The sequence below is a fragment of the Drosophila bipectinata genome, chromosome 2R, assembly GCF_030179905.1.
Source record: "Drosophila bipectinata strain 14024-0381.07 chromosome 2R, DbipHiC1v2, whole genome shotgun sequence".
In the NCBI taxonomy this organism is placed as follows: Eukaryota; Metazoa; Arthropoda; class Insecta; order Diptera; family Drosophilidae; genus Drosophila; species Drosophila bipectinata.
Window position 1 is genome coordinate 17,493,162 of NC_091737.1, and position 21,623 is coordinate 17,514,784.

At 42.5% G+C, this 21,623-nt stretch overlaps 1 protein-coding gene across 10 annotated transcripts in view; it reads right to left on the reverse strand.

Annotated features, from left to right (window-relative positions):
* Mef2 (myocyte enhancer factor 2) overlaps positions 1 to 21,623 on the reverse strand; it is a 31,966-nt gene that overhangs the window by 8,227 nt on the left and 2,116 nt on the right. For all 10 annotated transcript variants that reach the window (XM_070278263.1, XM_070278262.1, XM_070278257.1 and 7 more), the window contains exon 2: positions 11,121 to 11,244. The gene's annotated coding sequence lies outside the window, so the exon portion shown is untranslated. The remainder of the gene's footprint in view (positions 1 to 11,120; positions 11,245 to 21,623) is intronic.

Here is a 21,623-nt window from a genome sequence, read left to right on the forward strand (position 1 = left end):
CGGATCTCTGGTTACAAATTCCGATTTAATTAAAGCCACACGCGCGCTTCGAGACAAAAATGCGCCAGAAACGCGTCATTTGGAAACGCCACCGAGCCGGAACCTCCATTATCTTGGGGCTAGTGCACATATATCTCCAAACTTGAGTCTCTTATTTCGTGAACTTCTCCTGCAGTCCCATTATCATACACTATGATTGCAAAAAAGCAAAAAAAAAAAATAAAAACAAAATCCAAGGTTCTTTTTTTGATAGAAACACGCGTCTCATGTTAAGGTAGTCGAAACATATTCGGGCCCCGGGCCCCGAACTCTCCTATCTTATCGCGCCCCAAAACTCCCAGCGAGTGGGTGGAGTGCCACGCCAAACAAAACAACCACAAGAATGTTTAATAATAATAATAATAGAATAAATAATAATAATAATTATCTCAGACATTCAAGAGCTGCAGGCAAAAGGAATATGTAGGTATTCCACTTAATAACTAAACACCCATACCCCTAAAGGCCCATTTCAATTGGATTTTTTTTTTTTTGGCACCTACACCATCGCACGTGTGATAAGGGAAACTCTCGCTCTCGTTGGCAGATAGTGGAATGAAAGCAGCGTTAGATTGCGAATATTTCTTATCACTACAGCGGGCGGTTCAGCAAAATTTTTGGTAAAAAAAAAAAAATTGCCAACTTGAATTATTTTAGCTGATATGGATGGCTTTTCCCAATGGGAGAGATGGTATTTATAAGAAAGTGCATATACTATTTAATAATTCTAATCAAGATACCAAGTTTAAGGGAAGATCTCCATTGAATTGAATGTTTAGAGAAGCTCTAAGGGGGGGGGGGGTCTCTTAATCGCACTTAATCTCAAGTGGCCAAGTCCAAAATCTATCCCGATTATAGCCGGAATCTGAATTGCTTTGTTTGTTAGGCTCCTGGTGTGTATGTAGGTGTCAAAGTGCATTGCACGCACTGACTAGGCTAGTACTACTGGAGTCTATACTGGGGGGAATGGGGAACTGGGGGCGATAACAGAATTTATAATTTCAATTGCGGTTTCTCAATTCACTTCTGAAACAAAGTGCAGACAATTATCAGCAGAATTCGCCAATCGGGGAGTCAGTCAGACCGTCAGTCAGTACTGTTAGTCCGGTCATAAAACTACATGCAAAAGAACTTGATAGCAGGAGGGAAAATGGATTTGAACTTCGCTGGAAGCGTACGTATAGTACTCCCTTCTCTCTCGCACCCGGTACGGCTGATAGGAAAGGTTCTTATCACTCCGACGGCCAGTACCTACATACATACATACATCAGCATATGCATACATATGCGTATATGCGAGGTATATGCGTACTGGAATGTTGTGTTCGCGAAAAGCTTTCCAGAAATGAAGTTGAAACATCGAACGATATCAATTGGAAAGGAATGGAAAGGGAAGGGAATCAAATGCAAGTGAGCCACAGCACCAAAGACGAGGGATATCTCTTCTCGGGAACCCTATCGCTGCGGTTCGGCCATCGATGACGTCAGTTTTCCACTATCTGGTTAACCCTTTAAAAGCCCAGTTAGAGGGGGTAATTGTAGGCCATTATTAATCAAAAAACATGAAGGAATTCGCAGAAAAATCGAATCTGTTAATAGCGAAAAACTAATTCAAGAAATTAATGAGTAATCGGAGTAGGATTGAAGCTTTATTTATTTTAGTTGTGGAGCTTGAGTTTGTAGATCTTTTTAAAAAAGAAGGGTCTTCTACAAGAAACCATAGTCTGCTTTTCGAAAAAATTTGTCCAAAGTATCCAATAACTATGATCATAGTAGGATCCTCCGTTTCTTAAAATATTTTAAAATACAAGATAGTATCTCTGCTTTCAATCAGAAGTATCTGCCTCAAGAAAGCAGCCTTTTTTCCCTAAAAGTTAGGAGGTTCTTGGCTCTTAAGAGGCATTTTCTAAAGCAAAAAATAGAGCCTTTTTTTAAAAAAAAAAGGTATCAAAAGTACGACTCTCAATAAGAACTATCTGTGTCAAGAAAGCATAGTCTTCTTTAATATATAATAGGATCTCTGCTCTCAATACTAACTATCTGCTTTAAAAAACCGATCCTTTTTTCCGGTAAAGGTTTTTCAATAATAAAATAGACCCTTCACTGATCCCCAATTTTTGGACAAATCTTCTTGCATACTTACGAGTTCTGGCTAATTCAGATGGACTTTTATTTAAATCGTTATTTATTAAAAGTTTCTGTAACAAACATCACCGTGAAATGCAGTCAGTCATAATTGGTTGTTTGCTTTTATGTTTTTTATTTTTATTTTATTTATTTTTTTTGGTAAATCCAGATAAAAGTGATATTTGTAAATATAAACAAAGTGCGCGAGGGCGGACGTACGACGTACGGCACACGACTTGCAGCAAATAAAAGTTAAAAATAACAATTTATAATTGTCCGTCGGCTATGGTTATTTTTGTGATTTTGTTAATTTATTTTTGGAAATAGATGGTTGATTTTGTTTATATTTGTTTGGAGTAAAAATAAATTATTGCGCGAAGAGGGGCGACAGCAGTGAGCTAACATAATTCGCGTAGCGTGTTTTTTTTTTTGTTTTTTTTCGTCTCTCGAAGAGCAGATCGAAGATCGAGTATTACCCAGAATCAAATCGGCCGGAATCTAATATATATATTGCATATATAGATGTATAAAATCAAACGCTAAACGCTAAACGGTAAACGGTAAACGCGCACGGCAAACTGCAAGTTTCCCAAACCGAAAAACTGAAGAAGCGGCGCTGCGGACGCGTACAAACGTACTGACGGATACGTCGACGTTGACGTCGTAACGCGAGGCACGAATCGCACGGATACAACTACACTCGCTCTTTTGACTCACACTCAGGCACAGGCTCAGATACTCAACCAGACACACACACACACACACACACAGACACTCAGATACGCGATGGCTCGCCTTTGTTTTTGCCTTTTTTTGTAACAAAATATCACACACACACACACCCACACACACAATGAGCGAGCGAGTGAAAGTGCGCAGGCGCCGGACTTGAGTTCTGACTCGCAACGAAAGCAAGAGTACCTATCAGCCTCATTTGGGTGGGAGCGGCGAGAGCTGAGCGAAATGAGCGCCTGCCGGTGGGGGCGAGAGAGGTGAGTGTGTGATGGTGTGCCTGGCAGCGTGTGTGGGGGTCAAACAAAAACATATGTGCTGTACCCCACACGCACACACGCACGCACTCGCACTCACACACAGGATCAATCAGCCGTTCGTTCTGAGAGCCCCACAGCCCAGAAGAGGAGAGAACACAGAGCCCCAGAGCCACAGCAACAGTTACATTTTACCCGGGCTCCTTCGATTTTTTTTTTTCACCACGAGCTTTTTGTCCCGCTCTAGCGCCCACTCATAAATGTTAATTATTTCCCCGCTGCCAGCCTGCCAAGCTGCCTGGCTGCCAGCGTTGCCCCATGCATTGCCTCCACTGCTGCTGTGTATCGGTATCTGCCACCACCACCCTCTCCCCACCCACTGACTGGTTCTTTTTTTTTTTGTGTGTGTATTTTATTTATTTGCCTCTCGTGCCACAACACATTGTCCTTGCTCCTGCTCCTGCTCCTGTTCCTGCTGCCTCGTCCTGCTCCCTCTACCTCCCACCGCCCACTATTAGTTTGCTGCCCGACGCAGCTTAATAAAAACTTTGTTGACCTGCGTTTGGCAGCAGCGCCAGAAAAAAAGAAAACAGTGGAATTATAAACCCGAACGAAACTGAAACGGAAACGGAAGGAACAGAGACAGGAGAGGGAGTGGGAGTAGGAGTGAGAGTGGGAGGAGTATAGGGGGCCTTGGAAAGTGGTCCTTGGATACTAGGGTCTGTGGTAACCATTCATTGTTTCTGCTCGACTGATGATTGCCTATTCAGACCGAGGTAGTTACATGCCAGAAAGCTGAATTCAATTTCCAAATGATAGGACTCTAGGGGTCGAGGGGAATCCCGATCTGGGGGGGCTCGGGGCTGGGCTATCGACGATTGTCCCGTTAAGTAGGATATTATTTGTGTTAAACACGCTTTATTAGGCCCGAATAACCGACAAGCTAAACGGTGGAAGCACCCACCATAGCTTTCCACAAAGGTCACAGAGGGGAAAGGTTGAATTCGGGTCAAAGTAGGAAGCTATAGTATCTTACTACTCATAACTGTATGTATATAACCAGATGCTACAGATCTTGCCAAAAAGGAATTCTGTTAAAGTCACGCAGTGCCCATACCCGCGATCGCATTACCCGTTTAATGGTTTACTGCCTCTCAGGGGCGCCACAATGTTGCAAGCGCTGCCTGCATATGTACATAGTCTGAGTTGCAGTTGGGATGTCCTTGTGAATTCTGGATTTCTGGATTTCTACGACTTGGGTGCGACAACTGCCAACTGCAAACAGTCGTCGACAGTCTTAATTCAATAAACGCCGACTGCGTCGATTTGCGCATGCCCCTGGGATGGAAATACGGCTGCACGTTGCATATGGTACATGCAACACATGTGCAACATACGGCATCTGCAGTGGCTTGGTCTGCAGTGGCTGGGCATGGCCTGGCGTTGCAGGGGTTTCGTCTTCCACCAAAGATGACTACTTCTTGAAGGCACCCCAAGCCAAGTCGCTACCACGTGGAACATCACCCCCATACCCTCCGAGTCTTCCCTCTGATTTTAAGACTCGGTGTAGGTAATTTCATAAATCTCATTGAAATTGCCTTCCCCGGGCCCGGGCATTGCCTCAAGTAGGCACTCCCGGACTTTAGATACTCCTGCGAGCACATTTTTAATTGCTTGCCGAGATTTGGAGATTGAAAAATGCCCACGGTGAGATCAATTATGCAAATGCCCCACCCCCGCCCGGAACCGGGTATTGGAAGACAAAGCTCCAGTAATTAGGACTACACCGGCAAGGCAAGGGTGGAGTGTCGCCATTAGCATTCCCTAATTACATTGCGATTGCTAGACTTAGGCGGGCTTATGCTCGCATGTCCTTCCACCGACTTTCTCCCTTTAGAGAGAAATGGTGAGTGCAATTTAAATGTAATTAAACGCCAGCTCAAGGATTCCCCGAAAAAGGACAAGTAGCCGCACGTAATCAAATCAATTTCGGGGATTCCAACTCGATGGGGAGGAACGCCTACGCTGCTGCTGCTTCCCAGCTTGTCAGTTTGAATAATTCCACCTTAACACGTGTGCCGGGGTGTGGGGGGGAGGGAGGCTGGCAGGTGTAAGTGAAAGCATTTCTCTGTTTGCATGACGGATAAGTTCCCATTGATGCTTAACCCTCCAATGGCTGTTTTTTATCTGAAATGGTAATGCGAATAATCTATAAAGGTTCTATAGGGCTAGAATGGTCTATGGTATATGATATTATAAGGTATTATTATAATAGATCTGATCTAGGACTCATATATAAAGGGTTAACCCTTTGGAGTGGTCTCTCTAATTGGCTTTGACACTCCTGATAGTTACAATTAGCTTGGTTTAAGCAGCACTAAGCTCACTTCCAGGACTCAGGACTCCGGACCTGACCTGCAATCCACAATACCTGTCACACTCAGGATGGGGCAGAGCGGCACATATTTTATGCGCAAACTTTTTTGGGGCAAGGACACGCTCTAAAAGGGTTTATAATTGAAACGGACGGCAAATAGTCGACACGGCAGCCAGCTCGAATTAGGCCTCAGCTCAGTTCATTCATAATATAGAAGGAGCCACTTCATTGATAGATAGGATGGATGTCCCGAGAAGAGTCTGCTAAACAGCGACATTGAGAAAGGTAATCACTTTGGAATCATGCTGGATGTTGAATGCTGAATGTTGAATGCCACGCGGTGATGTGCGTGGGCGTAGGTGGCTTATCAATCACCTTTATTTATGTATCCACCGGCAGTGGAAAAATACTACAAAGTTTAGTGGGAGGACAACCTCAATGAATGCAATACTTCATGGAATTTCTAGCCTTAAAGCTCAATCTCTGTTAAATTTTAGACTAAAACCTCCTAGAAACCTAGACAGCCGGGCATCCGGTTTAAGGAGAGGAGGACTCTCGAGACAAGGCCGACAGGCGGACACACGAAAACTGACAACTCGCCAGCAACACCGCAATAAAGAAAAGTGTCCTCTATACACACACGCTCCCGCAGCCTCAAAAGAAAAGAACCCCGGGGGGCAGTAGGCGGTGGGTGGTGTGTGGTGGGCGGCTGATAAGTTTAATACAATTTTCCACCCACAGAACTTGAGTTGGGACCACCACACAACGCCACACAATATTTCCCTAATGTCTTTATTATGTTCCATCAAGTGTAAATATTTTCCTTGCATACAATCACAATCACAGACACACGTACTAATACGTGGCACGTGCTTCACGTGGAAAACAAAACAGGACTCCCAGGCCTCCCACCACCCACTGGATGCTAAGTAGGCCTCGCTTTTGGGGACTCTGCCACCATCTTTTGGTAAAAAATCGCATCAAGTCCCAAATGACAATTAGAAAAATAGGGAGTTTCTCGATATTGAGAAATGTCTCCAGCGATGGATGGAGCTCAGTTCAGTGCACACGCGTTTAACTTTAACCTTTCGAGTGGCAGAGTAGTGCGGCCCCCCCAGCTGCCACATGTGCGGCATACCCCCTGCAGAACCAAAATAACAAAAAACTCAAAAACTGATGCTCCAAGAGAGGGTTTAGAGTTGAAAGGATACCATAAATCTTGTAAGCTGAGGAGCACATGGGGCTCAACAAGTGACATTCCTGGGTGCTTCGCCAGAAGACGAGCTTTCAAGCAGAAGGCGATGATGTGTTGGTTATATTCGACTTCAAAAGTATCTTTTTTTCCAAAAATTTTAAGAACCAAAATCTCCTTAAAACAGCTGTTCCGCATTCTCTTCTCTAAGGATAACAGAAAGATCGAAGGGATTAGGTTTCGAATCTCAATGGGCAGAGTTCCTCGACTGCTGAGATACAGCTTCCGGGTTATGTCTCGGCCCAGGAAGAGCTACAACCAGAGCCACTTGAGCCATCTACTGGGGAACCTCTGTATCTGTATCTGAGAGGTGTTTTTTTGTGTTTCTCTGCGCGGGCCTGCAACCAAATTTTATTGTCTTTCCCACCTAAAGCGAAGTGAAGCAGCAGTGGCAACCATAAGGCATGAGGCACATCCATGTGGATGCAGCACTTGAAAAAAAAACAAAAGATTGAATATTTTGGGAACTAAAGGAAGGCCCTTTATTTAAAAAGTAATTTCTCTCTCTGTAGCTTCTGCACACACACCCATCTATATGTTTGTGCAAGTACTGGCTGTGTTTCCTTTGATTTGTTTCTTATTGGGCCCCCGAACTACAACACATCCCGCCCAGAGGCGTAACCCCGGGCCGGGAAACTCAGGAGAACTCCCTTTACGTCTACGCCACTGAACCATCACTGATGCACACAGACACAGAGACAGGCCCAGAGGTTCACCGACACGCATCTCTGCCGCACGTAAATGTTATTGACGTGGAAAGGCATCGGACTGGCAGACAGGCGGACCGTCGCCCAGGAGCCCCGGGAAGGGAATGGAATGGGGGGGAGGGTGATGCCACTGATGTTACCGTTAAAAGAAATGCAATTAAAATGAGTCTCTAGACCTCTGAAAACTTCGGGGCAGCCGTAGCACCGCAGCATTGTAGCATCGGCAAACGGAAGCAATTAGTAAACTGAACTGCCACAAGATATATCCGAGAAGAACTCGACTCGAGGGTAATCCAAGGCAAATCTCCGCCAGCTCCATACGTGCCCTACGTGGTATTTATTTTGTTTTTTTTTTTTTTCTTTAGGTATAGAACTGATTCCGTATATCTACCAAAGGGAGGAGGTCTTGGGGAAAGGGCCTGAAAGAAAGAGGAGTACTGACAATCCTTTAGACTTCAGTGATCACATCCCCTTCCTAGGGGCATTCTATATATAACTCCATTGTTTTTGTTGCTATACCTTTGGGGACATTATGAATTCATAATTTTTCAATAATTTTGTTCATCAATTGTGGAGCTGAGGTAGAACAGCTGGGAAAAGGAAAAAATTGAAAGTGGGGGATACCTTAAAAAAAGATGGTACTAATCTTTGAAATAGTACTTCAGGGATAGTATTTCTTGACTGCCTTTTCAATACAGGATCTCTTTAGATTGCAAATCTGCATTTCTGGACCACCCAGTCTAGCAGCACCATCTGTGGGGATAATCGAAAATATAGAAAAGCCCAAAAGTCAGTGGAAAAAGCAAACAAATCATCAGAGCACGAGAACCACCAGGCTGGCTGATGCTGGCTGGCTGGCTGATGATGATGATGCAAACATCAGAAAACTATATATGCATCTATAACCGCTGATATTCCTATAAACAGACGTATGTTTTGGGGCGATCTGTGCGATTTTTGGCGCGGCACGTGCCCACTCACAAGATCTGTTGTGCGATTTGTAAAAATAAAACTCAGGACCGGGTCGGATCGGGCCAATAACATTGTTAGCCACGAATCGATTGTTTACTTAGCACGCTCGCAGAAAATTGATAATAATTCTGGCCGATGGGGGCTGGCCACAGCTACCTGTTGTTGGCTACCGGTTCATTCACGAGATAAAATTAACGCGAAACGCGAAAAACCAAAACAAAATCTTAATTTTAGAAAAATCAAATTCTATAAAAACCGAGATTTTAAGACAAATGCCGTTTTGTCGTTTTTTTCTTGCTTTCTTCTTGCCGATCTCTTTCAAGATGGCGTTCGTGGCTAGATTCTTCACATGCGCAGAATTGAGAATAAACTCACCTCGATGGAACTATTCGTACATCGGTGTGTGTAAGTGTGTGTGTGTCTATGGACGCCATTTGCATTTTCGTCTAAATATAGACAATGCGCTCGCCTCGATCACCTCTCTCTCTGGGGGAAACGCTTCTGCACGGGTATGGGTGCTCACATAGCGAGGCGGCGATGCTTTGGTCCCTCTCCCGCCGCCGGTGTATCCCGCGGATACAGGCGCGCGCACACACACAGATACACGGATACGTGAGTGTGCTGATTAAATTTCAGTTTTCCTCAGCCATGCTCTTTTGAAATGTTTCAATTTTTTCTACACAAGATTTTGCAATGGTTCTTCGGCAGTGGGGGTTGGCTAAGAGGGGGGAATGGTGGGGACAGACAGGTGCTGCCAAAATGCGTTACGAAAGCGTCTCGTATCTGTAATTGCAAAAAGGAATACCAGAATATGTAGGAATGGCTAGCTGGCTGGCTGGCTGACTGACTGGCGGGCGGGCTGACTGGCTGGCAGTTCTCCCTCCCGCTGGCATCCCCCCCTTTACAGAATCCTGCCCCCCGGTCCGCTCACCAGTTGCTGTTCATGTCAGCTAACAGCGTCCGATGTCTGTCGTCGCCAATTGCGCAGCTGCAGATACATCTACAGCTACAGATACAGATACACGGATGGATACACGGGATACATATACACGGGGCACCACAGACCCCACAAAGGGAGAATGGCGAGCAGGCCGGAGGCTGGCTGGCTGTGTTTTCTATACGGACATTCCGTATAAACAAATATCTGCGTGTTTATAGCCTCTGCGATCGGTACGATATATAGTGGTATTGGCTGGCTGGATAATCCCGTCATCCAGAAATCACATGGAAATCGTTACACATAGGCCTGCGTGTGTGTACTTCCCTGATTGATATATGATCCGGAGCTATACGATATTCCGGAATGGGTGGAACGAAATGAAATGATGGCACCCTACCGATAGTAGGAAGTATACGAATTTCTAAAAGTCTAGGATCTATATAATATTATACCTCAGTATTATGATTTTATATACCTATAACTAAAATATATAATTTTTAAGCTTTAAAGATCTAAAATGATGCATAAATATCATGTTTTTTCGACTATAAGATACCCGCTACTCTTGTTTCTCAAGAAACAAAAATATTGTTTTTGGACTCCAGTCTTCGGTAGTATCCCTATAAAACCTTAAATACCATTTAGAATGATCCCCCAAAACTATATACCCCATTACCCTGGCAGTACCGGGTATGGAAACTAGAACTTGGCTAGAAAAAAAAAAAAACTAGAAGACGGTTCTCGCTGGTTCTTCTGCGGTTGCTGTACCTCATGGATGGATCTGATATTTTCACGCTTAATCACTAATCGTCCCGTGTGCTCAGTGCTCCTCCTCAGCGCTCCCCCCGCCGGCTCCCGCTTCCGTGTTCTCCCCCAGATCCGTCCGTCTGAGTGTGCTGGTTGGCGACAAGACATGAAAAACATTTTGGACGCGGGCCAAAATACTTAAAGCTGCAAATGAAATGACAGAGAACGGGACGACAACCACGACGACTACGACTACGACTACGACGACGACGACGTCAAGCCAAAATGGTAGGAGCCTCAAAGGGGCAAGTCTTGTGGCGACCAGAAGGGGGGGTCCACAGGCTGCCCTAAAAGGGAAACTTTAGTTTTTATTTTAATAGTGGCGTCGAGTGTAATTCTCTCACAAAACCAACAAAAAAAAAAATAAAATAATTTCGAATTCATTTTCAGGTGAAATTTTCCACAAAACTGAATCTGTCCATATATATAGATCCCATATGGGTATGTGTGTATCTATAGATGTACAATTTATGATATATACTTTCTAAGACGACGCGTGCTTAAAGGCCTGACACTCCCGTGAATATATCATGATGAGCGATGATGACGTTCGATGTTTACTCGGAGGAGCATTTTTGAAAGCCGCCAGGACTGGAATTTAAAACCATCAATATTTGCAGCAACTATGTAACGCGAGTGGCTTTGGAATTTCTCAAGACCCCCGTCTCCGTCTTCGGCCCCCTCTCCATTTAGTAGCCAAGGAAACATTCCTCTTGATGAAAATGTTTCACGCCAATCGAAAGTTCAACCGACAACAACGCCATTGGATATATTTACGTTTGATGAATGTTTGTATCTCGGTATGTATCATGAGGCAGCTGTTGTTGTCGGCCTTGTTAGGTTTGGTATTTGGTACTTAGCAAGTTCTACTACTGAGGAGAGATCGGAGGATCTAGGAATAAAGACCTACCTGATTTAGTAGCCAGCTGTATCTCCAGGATAAGCTCCAGGAACCTTCTTCATCCGCAGTGCCACCGATTGGATGTAGCAACCCCGTAAAGATGCAACATATTACGATGCATCAGTATCTGTATCTGTGGAGATGTGAGAAAAAAAAGAGTTATGTTTTGAATGAAATGCAAATTTCAGGACAGCCTACAGGGGGAATGCAACAAGTCGGCTGGTGAGCCTGAAAGGATGCTTGTGGTTTAATATCGCGAGTGGCGCGGGGTGGAAATGCGCGCGTTCTGGTGCTCAACAAAACGCCCACACCATGGAGGAGTATCTTTCATCCATGTGTGTATCTGTAACCGAATGTCTGAGGCTGCCACTCTGTGTGTGTGTGTGTGTATGGGTATCTGTGAGTGTCAGAATGCGTGGGAGGCTAATGAAATGCTTCAGCGACAACAGCAACAGCCACAGCCACATTCAAGCAAACAAAGGTGCTCCACCTCCCTTCCACCTACGTTGCCATAGAATTGATCAGCTTTCTGTATCTCTTGGGTTTCCTACCATCTCTCTATATATCTGTATCTGTATCTTGTATGTGTATCTGTGTATCTGTATCTGTGCAACCGTGTGCTTGTGGGCTGATGCCTTTGTTGCTGCGTTGCCATGGCATTGCGAAGTGAATTGAAATGGCTACCGATGTGTGCTTGAGACTATGATTTGAGGCAGTTGAGGCAATCACCTCCTGTAGCCAGAAAGTACATACATAATCGTTCTAACCCTATTCAGATGGGAAATACAAGCCAAGGCGATTAAAAAAGGGATAAGTCAGATTTTATAACATTTAAGTAATTTATGATTTATTGTAGGTTTAAGGTATTAGCTGGGTATTTTATTTAAAAACCATATTTCAAAAGTAAACATCAAGGCACTACAGCTGCCCTTTTTCCTCAGACATTCCCCCCATCTCTTTGACATATATTTCTATATACTATATATATACCTTCAACATTTCCCACCGCCCACTCTTGATGAGCTTATTTTGTTGAAAACCCAACAAAAACCAGAAATTTATGTTCAAAATATTTATAGTTTTGATTGAAATAAATTATTGATTTATTCTTTAAAGTATAAACTTCGAAAAAGTCACAAAAACACCCATTTTCCTCGTCTCTCTTTTTTAGCCGGAAAATGGGCTCTCAGTCGTGTTTTTCTTCGTGATTTTCCAATTGGGAATATATTCGATTCTTGGCCGCCGTCCAAAGTGTACAAAAATTTGCGTAAATAAACAACTTTTTGCTGCAGTTCTGAATCAGTTTAAAAAAATTAAAAATAAAAACTTGAAAATAAAAAAATTCTCTCTACTTAAATCTGTCTATACTCTTTTCGAATTTAAATTCCATTTTTTATTATCTAACCCTTAAGGGGGGTTGGTACAGGGCCAAGAGGAGTTGGGGAGTGGAAACCCCGAATAAAAAATTTCCAAGCGGAAAATCCCCACTTCCGAGTGATTGACAGCTTCAGCCTCTAGTGATGTCCTAACCACATCCCAAGTACTTTCCATGTTTTTTTTTGTTCTAGGGATTACCCTTAAAGGCATAAAGATGATAGATTTTCCAAGCCCAGCTACCCAGGATTGGAAAAACTTGAAGAAAATATCAATATTTCTGGTAGCTTACTTCTCGTAGAACCGCTGGCGCCATCTGTGGCGAGGTGGCTGAGCCAGCCGACGATCGCGAGACTGGCGCCATCTGCTGCCCGCTTTTCTCGACAGCGTCCTCTGCCGCTTGAAAACCACAACACTGGTTGGCAACATGTTGCCGGTGATTTTTCACTTCTTTTTGTATTTAAATATTTATTTTTATTATTTAAAGGTAATTTATTAACATTAAACAGATATTTTTAAGCGTATTTCCATGAAAACTTTATTCTTTAAGAATTGTATATTTTTTTATTGAAAAACCTGCACTTTTTAGACCGATTCCGATCGTTTCGATTAGCGGACAACGCGAAGGAATTAAATCGAAACACAAATTGAAAATGAAAACATTGCCGAGGAATCTATATAGATTGAGTAGATATTTTAGCAGGAGGTGGTGTAGCTATAGACTATAGACTTATGTATAATTCCTACACTTCACTTTACTGGCGCGGAAAATCGCATATACACCGAGAATGTATAATTATAAATAAATGTTCTATAAAAATAACACTTTTCTTTCTTCGGTTCTGTTTCTGATTTCTGTTTCTGTTCTGGTCTTGTTTCGCATCTCTCAGATACATATGTATCTTGGGCTCTGTTTATTTTAAAATTAGAGATGTAACCCGAAATAAGACAATAACACTGCCGTTTGGAAAGGAATAAATAATCTTTTCCTTAGCTACTTTCACCGCCACAGCCAACCTCGAATGGCCTCGGGGGATTCCCCGACCGCCAGGAATATCTTTTTGATGAGCTTTCGAGTTAAGCGTCGCCAAAGCGCTCTTCAAGTGTTTTTAATGGCGTTTTCATGGATGTGGATTCATGGAAGCTGCTTGGAGAGTGTGTGTACAAAGGATTTCTTTTGGCGGGTTTGTGGTAGCACCCCCTGCCTGCCTACCACTTTTTGTTTGTTTGGCCAAGAAAAAGCTAATCAGATTAAAGCCAAATCGCATTAAGCGGCCAATTATGCATTCAACAAGCGAGCTTCATATCCTCTGTGTGTCTTTTCTATTCAAAATATTTATATCCTTTGTTGAAACAGTAGGTTTTCATTCGATTTTATATATTTGAAAGCTCTTTACTTCTCGACCCGACCCGACCCGACCGATCATCACACACTGAGAACATTGGCGTTTTTGTTTGGTTTTTCGAAAATAAAAAAGATATTTCGGTTTGTCGGTTCGGCTCGATCTGCGATCTGTGTTGCTTGCCGTGATGATCTCCTTCAACTAAAAGAAAGGAAATTTCTGAGCATCTGTTTCTAGGTTGCCTCTGCCTCGCCATCGTGAGGCTGCATTGGATTTGGAAGTGCCATGATGATTTTTAAATAAATATTCACTTATTTTTAAAACCGCCCCATCCCCAAGCACCAAAATTCATTGGCGAAAATAACTCGCCAGAGTATATCGAGTATATCTGTAGGACTGTAGCCCACTGATCCCCATCCATAATCGATTCCGATTTCGATTGTGATTTGGTTGCTAATTTGTTTTGTTTTTGTTTCAAAAAAGAGTACATCCAGTTAAAAATAGACCGCTGAAAACATCAATATTTTTACATTTCCCCGATGTGCATGCTTTTCCATGAAATAACAAGGAGTTATTTTTAAAACAGCAAACGGTAGAGGTTGGGCTATGGCTGGTGAGTTGGCGATTTCCAAACAAAACGAATACCTTATGTTTGCTTTGGAATGCTTCTACCATTAATAAAAATCCTTTGGCCATTTAGCCCTTAAAAGCCAACTATAAAAGCCCTTAGCATCGTGACTTGCAGCCAGATTCTAGATGACACTTTTTTTTTCGCTCCGCAAAAAGTTCAAAGTTAATTGCAAAGTGGCTCTGGTTAGTTGGAAATATCGGAAAATTCAATGAATTCCAGTATCTGGTCGGGTGTTACTGTGTCCACTGAAGCGACTCCTGGCTGCAGATACACCTACACACCCACACGGGGGACGCACAACCCACCTGCGTTAAGCGCCACGGACAAAATTTATATAAGCGTAAAATTTTATTGAAAGTGATGAATTAATGAGGCGTTAAATGATTAAATACGAAGAGCATATTCTGTTCGCGCCCTATTGAACTGGAAGCAAGCTACTGGAAGCATTAACCCCATCGCAGGACCCCTCAAAGGGTTGCCCACCGCCCATCTCCAAAAAAACCAGACTCCCTGGACTCCCTTCCCAGCCAGGCAAGTACCAGAAGCACAAAACAGTTTCCGACTCGATTGATGAGGAGCGGTTCAAGGATAATTCGTTTTGGGGACAATGCGAGTCCTCTATTATCAAAGTTTGTGTTGGTCTTTTAATGCTTTTCAGCCCGAAAATCGATTTCGGAATAAATTTCAAGCCGCCTGTCCACTTTTTGTTGGGGAATCTTTTTTAAAAATCGAAGAACTCGCATATGACTTCTTAGGAAGTCTATATCTCAGCCAATATCTTGAGGGGAGTACCTTAAAAGACTTGTAGATCGATTCTCTATCAGTTCTGATTTAAATCAAGAAACAAAATTTTTGATCAAATTTTTTGAATTTTATTAGAACCTCTTTTAAAATTCAGGTTTTTCATAAATGGCTCCATGGACAGCCTATATCTTTGCTAATACTCATACGATTCTTGAGCGGAATACCTTAAACATATACCTACATATGGTCCACAGCGATAGCTATATCTTTGCCAAAATTTATCCGATTCTTGAGCGGAATACCTCAAACGATTTGTAGATCGATTCTACATCAATCTGCATTTGATTTTTTGTCAAATTTTTCTGATTTCTTATTATTGTTGGTAACCATTATTGTTGGTAAATATTTTTAGAATATTTTTCTAAGAGAAGCCCAAGTAAAACCTAGTTCATATCTGCTTTATTGTTGCATCTTTTTGCCCTTTATTTATGCAGAGTAGTTTAAAGAGCATGAAATGGAGTTATAAACCTTTAAAGTAGTTCCCCCAGTGTACCCAACTTGGCACACACGGGGAGTTGCTGCGCACGAGCGCCGCATTAAAAACCAATAACGTACAGGAGCTGTCAAAACCGCACAAATAAAACAGACAGCGAATATTAGCATATACATACATACATATAGTACATACTTGCAACACAGTGAGGCACATGGAGATGTATCCGATAACCCGGTTCTATGCTAGGAGCACCAAAGTACCAGAGGGTACCATGCACTTTTCGAATTCCAACCATTTATGAAGATGGAAGCGCGAAAAATTGAAATGTGAAAATCACCAGAAAATAACAAAAATAAAATGGAGGTGTAATTGCAATTTGTTTTTATGGCTAAAACAAGAAAAAAAAAGCATTTGTGTGTTTTATGGTTAGATAAACTTATTTGTTTGACCGTTTCCAGGGCATCAGATATTCAAACTGCGTGCGGCGTCAATCAATTTAGAGAGGGGGGACGAGGTGGAGGGGGTGGCGGTTGCATGTAAGTATTTCCGATGCGACAGTCAGTAAGAATGGTTATGCAAATGCAGTAGCTAACGAGGCTTCTTGGAAAATCATAGGCCATGGTAGAAAAGGTCGTGACAGGCCGACCAAAACTCTAACTCTTCACCTTGGTTAGTATTCACAGGTTAAAAGTTACGAGTTACGAGGCTCTTAGGAAACAGAATGTCCTTGACCCTAGGCTGACCATAGCTTCTAGCAGTTGACATTGTTGGCTATGGAATAAAGATACTCTTCATAAGAAGGGTTCTATAGGTAATATCAAGCACTTCCATAAATATTACCCTTTCCACCAATTTAACCCCTTAAACCAAAAATCTAAAAAAAGCCCAAAACTTTTCACCATGCAGCTCCCCTCCCCAGGGTTGAATGCCAAAAATAGCCACATGCCGAAAGTTGAAAGTTGAACCGCCCTCTCTGACGTCAGTGGTGGCTCGAAAAAGTGCAATATTTGAATATTGAATTAATTTATGCATTACTTGAGCGGAAACAGAGCCAAAGGCGTTGGAAAATTCCACGACTGAAGCCAAACAACTCCTGCAGTGTCCTGCAGACATGTTTTCCTTGAAAGTTCATTGCAATCTTAGTTCCATGTTCAAGTTCAATGCAATCTTCCATGTCCCCACGATGACCTTGCCACGGATGGGCGATAGGTGGGAATAACAAAATACACTTGAAATAAAAGCCTCATTCTTGGGCATTACGTCGCGAGGGAAATTATCAGAAAATGAGGGAAAAGCCAACTAGTTTGGTGACACAATAAACAGCGTTCTATTATCGCATTTTTCCAGCGATTGTGCAACACCAAAAGACCACAGAAAGTGGCAAGAAAAACTTGCTTAGAAATATTTAGAAATTCCTATAAACAGGACTGTAGTAGTGTAGTTGTTGTTTACTTTTGGGGGGTTGAGATTATCTGTGAGATTGCACTTATTTGTGCCACACGTCGTATGCGTAATATACAAAGCAATGGCAAACAAAGGGGCACACATAGAGAACCATATTCGAGATACAGATACAGATACAGATACAGATACAGATACAGTGTCACTCAACTAAAGTCACGTGTTGGATTTGAAACTGCTGTAAATTAGCATCTACTTCCCGTGAGGCAAACACAGAGGAGCTTCGTTAGTAAAGCCTATAGAAGAGCTTATAACATTTGTTAGGCCTTTTGAGGAGGCTCTACTGTATTTGTATCTGAGTGTAGGCGCAGAAGCAATAATTGTTACCAGTTTTAACCAACAAACCAATTAGAGAGGCAGAGGACTGTAGAACTCTGCATTTTTTAAAAGATAATCTATAACTAATCTACTATAATATTTAACATTAAACTAAAAACTAAAAATCTATCTAAAAAATTAGATTTCAGTGCATGAGTAGCGGCAGCGGTACAATGACATCACATCCATGGAGCCAGCAAAGCTTCCGAGAGATAAAGCTGGGCGGTATATATGACATCAGCGTGTGCACGATTTGTTAACAGTTACGAGCTGCTCCACGATCTTTGGGGGGCGATCTTGGGGCGGAGTGGGTCTTGGAGGCGGGCATACTGAGCAGCTAACTCCCTCCCTCCTCCCTCCAGGAATTTCCACCCATTTTATTGTAGCTCAGATGTCAGATTTCAGATGTTTGATTTTTCGGACATCGGCTGCCTAATACAATAATTGACGTTTAACGACTCACCACCACGCGTGAAATCGCTTGAGAACCGGTTGTCTTCTATTATCTCTTCTTCGGTTCTACATATTTTTGGTTTCTATATATTTTATATATACCCTAGCTGAAGGTATCTTTATTTTATTAGAGAGTAAGTTCGCCTCCAAAGATAGTTGTCTTTATTGTTTTGGTGTTTTTGGGGAATCGGGACGTCGATAGACAGCCCACAAATCATATAAAACGCTTCATAAACCTGTCGATTCTTATATTTCTATTATTGATTTATTTGCTTAGCTGCTTTATCATGCCCCATGCCCCTCGATTTGGCATTTTTTTCGATATTTGATTAAGATTTTCTTGCCGCTGAAGGCAGGTATTTAAAAACTCATTTTTTATATGATTTGGGTGTCAGCTTAACAGTGTTATCCGCATGCAGTGTTTTTTTTTTTTACTCAATTGACACCTTAATCTTTGAAGCTCTGAAGAAGCTATGAAGAACATCTTTAGTGACGTCAAATAGGGCCATAAAGAAAAGCAAAGATCTGTCTAGATTTCGGATGCAAAAATATCTCGAAAATGAGTCTAAAAATAGTCCCCTGTTATCGGCCAGACAGCAGCCCGTTAGCCAAACAAAAATAACAGCTATAGCCGCCAAAAAGAGATCGCTTCTCCATTATTAATTATAGTTAACCCAATGAAAACCATTAAGCCACGTTTTCGCCACAGATTTCAGCCATGACGTGCCACAAGGCCCTGTCTTTCTTCTTTCTAAGCAAAGGCACCTCATCGAATCGCTAATGATCTCAAGGTAATAATACTTCAGCTTCAGCTTCAGCTGCTTCATTGTTATTTATTTTATTATTTTTTTTTTTTTTTTAATATTTATTTCATTATAAATTCACAACAAAAACGTTGATGGAAAAAAAGAACTTTTTGGCAAGACACAAATATTTGTTTATATAATTTCTGGCTAGTCAAGCAGTCGTGTTCGCGGCTCACTAAAAATCATTATTTAACAAAAGTGCCAAGTACTTGGATGAGTTGAGTTTTGTTCATGATTTTGATGAAGTGGCCACTGGACTCCTTAAAAGGCCTCAAGGAATGTGATGGAGATTCAAATGACGTTGTTCTTTAACTATTGGAGAGAATAAAGTATTTTAGTTAGATTTTTAAAGAAGGCACTGTTCTTATAAGAAAGGTCACCTCCCATGGAAGAGTCCCATCTGTTGGGCTCTCAAGCTGTTACCTATAATTTAGATAACTCATTAGCCTGCACGACAGCCAGCCAGCCTGCCTGCCATCCCACTTTCTTGGCCCAGTTTAGATTGTTTTTCGGTCGATTTGGCCCCCGAACACATTTGGTAGTTGACCATTTGAGCCACCGCTCGACTCTAATTGTTCCGCTATATTTATTCGGTCTATATTTAGATACCAAAAATGTCTATTTGAAGGCTGACAGCTCTCTGATGGCCAAAAAAAAAACCCAAGCTTGGTATTGGAAGCTATCATATTTTGTGGGAATTGGTTGCTTAATTTCTGGCTATTAACTAAACTGGGACTCCTCGTTAATGCCCAGGTTCACCCAAGTCCCCGTTTCTTGGATTCTAAAGCTCCGACTGTCCAGAATTGGCCAAAAAACTGTACACCTCTGTCTAGTTTTGTGTGTTTGTGGCAATATTCGGCCAAAAAAATAAAAAACTCCACGGCTGGAGCGTATTTAAGCGGCTTAATGAACCATTTGAAAACTTTCACAGTCATCAAACATTATGATTTTGGTGATTTTTGGCACTCAGCGCTACAAGTGGAACAAATGAAGTATTTTTTTCAAGTTTTATGGTTTGGGCTTTTGGATCTTTTTCTTTGTAGAGAAACCTAGACGAACAGATGCCCTTTAATATTATATTTTATATCACACTCCATAAAACCAGGGTATCTTATGGATACCACGAATAACCCGTTCAGTCAGCAATCAATGCCAGCCATGGACAATTACCCGAGCTGGTCCAAAAACAGTTTCCTCCTTCTGTTAACTGCCCACCAACTCTGGCCATAATGATCTGGCAAAAAAACCAAAAAAAAAATGGCCAACAAGATCTGCAAGAAAAGGAAACCAAAATCGAAGCTGAGAGGCCGAGAGACAGAAACGAGCACCTGGCCTAAAAATAGCAAGCGCTTATTAGAAGTGGCTAAAAATAGGCAGGCACGCATACCTTTTAACCATTCAAGTGTCTTTGGCCTGGAAGGCAGGCGGAGAAGGCGGGAAGGGGGCGCCCAACTCCAAATATAACGTATACGCAGTGTGGTGCAGTCGAAACAAGTTGCAAGGCTACTCTGGGGGGAATAAGGCAAAAAACAGGTATTGGCCAGGTTAAGGAATTCCCGATGGAACCCTACTGGAATATTAAACTTTAGAGACTTAGTCGTAGCGATAGTTAAAGGCACTAAGTGTTAACTGTCGGGAGCGTTTTAAACATTTTAGCCATGTTCCATGGGAATTTTATGGTTTTTTTTGTATGAGAAGGAGGTAGGGGGGGCGTTGAGAAATCCCAGGATAAAGGACACGCGCAAAGTAAACGCCAGGACAAGGTAAACGAAGTAAATTAAACAACAGAGCCGACAAATAAAAAGCACAAAGTGGGCGTTTGAAGAGAGGGAGGTTATTCGGAGGGGAAAGTGACCCTTTAGGAGGTCATATGCTAGGAGAGAAGGATATGCTGATATAGAATATTAATAATATTAAGAGTTGAAAGATGTAAGATGTACAATATATATTATTTAATATTTAAATATTTTCTTAAAGTGCACTTCATGGACAAGCACAATAACTAATAACAAGGCAGAAGCATGCGAACAGCAAAAGGCAGCAGAAACCCAATAACATAAAAGCAAAAGAATTTTTTTTTTTTTTTCGCCAAAGGATGTTGGTAAGCCTGCAGAGAACGTGTCCGGCCGGTGGAGCATCGGGAGGGGGGCGGGGCAGTGCGGTACGGACAAGTAGAAAAACCCGCTTGTAGCAGGAAAACGAAAGAAAAAAAAAAAGAGGCGACGCCAAGCCAACCAACGACCTTGATAAGTTTTACAAAGCACCAAGGAAGGGGGCGGCCAGAAGGCACTAAAAAGCAACAGAGAGAGAGGTCCCAGAACGGGAGCTCGTTCGTTCTACCCTCCACCCGCCCCCTCGATAGGGCGAAAAAAAGGGCGGAGAGACTTGTTGTTTGTTGTTTTGCTCTTTTGCTCACGACAATCGATTCCCCCAAGCGTGGTGAGTTTCGAGCGCGCTCTCGGCTCACTGCTGAGAAGCTCTCATCAACAAGTGGCCCAGCTGAGTGAGTGGGCTGGCGGCAGGGGGTGGGTGGAGCCGAATGGGTGGCAACAAAGAGTTGACCAGTTCCTAACTCAATTCACTATTGTGTGTCTGTGTGTCAGAAACACGCGCCAGCTCTCTCTCGACCGCCGACTGGCGACTGGTGACCCTCTCTTTGATAAAAAGCCCGTGGTGAATTGAGCTTTCCTCTTTTTAGCATGATTATCATATTTTGCGTTTTATTATTGAATTTCTTAAAAAAATTGTACTCTTCCTGCGATTGTGTGGGTGTGACGCATGTGTAAACTGCGGCGCAGAAATTGATAGAACCCACCGTACGCCCCAACCCTCCCCTCCCCCCGGTGGGGATAAATAAAATCCGCCAGCGATTCTGTCAAATATGTT